The sequence below is a fragment of the Suricata suricatta genome, chromosome 8 (assembly GCF_006229205.1).
Source record: "Suricata suricatta isolate VVHF042 chromosome 8, meerkat_22Aug2017_6uvM2_HiC, whole genome shotgun sequence".
In the NCBI taxonomy this organism is placed as follows: Eukaryota; Metazoa; Chordata; class Mammalia; order Carnivora; family Herpestidae; genus Suricata; species Suricata suricatta.
The window spans coordinates 139454628-139456194 of NC_043707.1; the positions used below are offsets into that span (position 1 = coordinate 139454628).

Below are 1567 nucleotides of genomic sequence, written 5' to 3' on the forward strand. Positions count from 1 at the left end.
GTATTTTCTCTGTTGATTTGTGGAGTCGTTTTTGAGCTTTTATTAGTCTTGGTAATTGTGTGATTCCGTTCCGAGGTGGTAAGGGACAGGGGCTAGGTGTGCGCACTGCTCGAGTGCAGGACGGCGGAGCCAGGCTCTCACACTGGACCGTAGGCCAGTGGCCGAGAAGCGACGGAAGGGCACGGTTTCCGTGGAGGCCGAGCCGGGGCCTGCGCTGCGGCCACAGCATCTGCGCAGGAAGGAAAGAACCTCCGCGTGCTGTTGGGATGCGGTGCTCGCTGGTGCTGCTGCGTATTTGCTCTTAAAACGAGGCCCATTCTAAAGACGGAGCTGTGTGCTGGTGCGTGTGCAGCAGCCTCTGGCTCCCGCCCCCCTGGGCTTTGGGGCCTCCGCCCACCTCACCCTGGAAGTCCCTGCCCACAGGCTGAGCCCCCCCCCACCCTGGGCTCTGAGATGCCGGCCACCAGAGAGACTGGTCAGCGATGGGGTGGTGGCCCTCTGTGCTGCTCCTGCAGAGCCTGTCCCCTTGGGGTCTTCCGGAACCTTGCAACGACCACTCGATGCAGGCGAGGTTATCCTCAATGGTAGACAGGGACGCCAGCTTCCTGGAAGGCAGTGGGCCCAACTGTGACCTGGGTCCTGATGGGACAGCCCGGGAGGCCTGTGGACAGCAGCTCATCCCTGCCTGTTTCCCTTCTGTGTAGTGCAGCTGAATAGGAAGGGAGTCTCCAAGTTTGGGGAGGGACCCACCCCGGGGAAGGGCCCACCCCTAGGCTAACGGGTGCCCCCCAGCCCTTCATCCCTCATCAGGCTGTACCAGCAAGAGGCTGAGGAATAGGGAGACTGAGGCATGGACCACCACCTGCCCGGAAGGTCTCAGAACCCCACCGAACTTCCCAGACCCCAGACCTGTCCACCCGAGTCACGGTGTTGGGATTCCAGGGTAGGGTCAGCAAGAGTGGGGAGGGCTGAGGCCAGACTCCCCATTGGCTGGATTTCCTTGTGCCCTGGAGAAGGATGGCATCCCTAAGCAAAGCCCTTCTGTGGTCCTGGCCCTGCAGGTTGAGGACTCCCCAGGAGAGGTCCTGGTACCTCGGTGTCCCGGGACCAGACCCAGAAAGGGACGGACGGGTGCAGTGTCCTGTCCGAAGATGGGGGGACACTGTGGGAACCCCTGCCAGGAGTCTGGATGGATCTCTCTCTCCCCCGGGGTAGGGAGCACCTCGGGAGTGCTGTTTACCCAATTGCGGGGTCCCGGAATGGGGTGCGGGGGGGGGGGGAGCAGAGGGTGAGCCTGCGGGTGTCCGGGCCTGGCTCCGAGCCTCAGCCTGGGCGGGGCCGGGAACGAACAGGGCCAGGAACAGAAAAATAATCACGTTCTTCCCATTGAAAGTTTTAAAAGTTTGCTTTTTCACACAGACATCTGTAATCTACCTGGAGCTGCTGGTTGGTATTTCCCGTTCCATCTTCTCTCTGGGGGGTGCACTGCAGGCACAGGGGCGGGATCCCAGCAGCCCAAGGAGCCCGCTGGAGAAAAATGTGGCATGTTCACGATTTGCTTATAATG

General features: G+C 61.1%; 1 long non-coding RNA gene across 2 annotated transcripts; it reads right to left on the reverse strand.

The window, feature by feature from the left end:
* Nucleotides 1-16: 16 nt before the first annotated feature.
* LOC115299976 lies at nucleotides 17-1545 on the reverse strand. Of its 2 annotated transcripts, XR_003912450.1 has the most exons (3): nucleotides 1435-1545; nucleotides 910-1007; nucleotides 17-605 (listed from the first exon to the last, which is right to left on the reverse strand). It is a non-coding gene; the product is annotated as an uncharacterized LOC115299976 (long non-coding RNA). The 2 variants fall into 2 exon arrangements; XR_003912449.1 differs by lacking the exon at nucleotides 910-1007.
* Nucleotides 1546-1567: the final 22 nt, after the last annotated feature.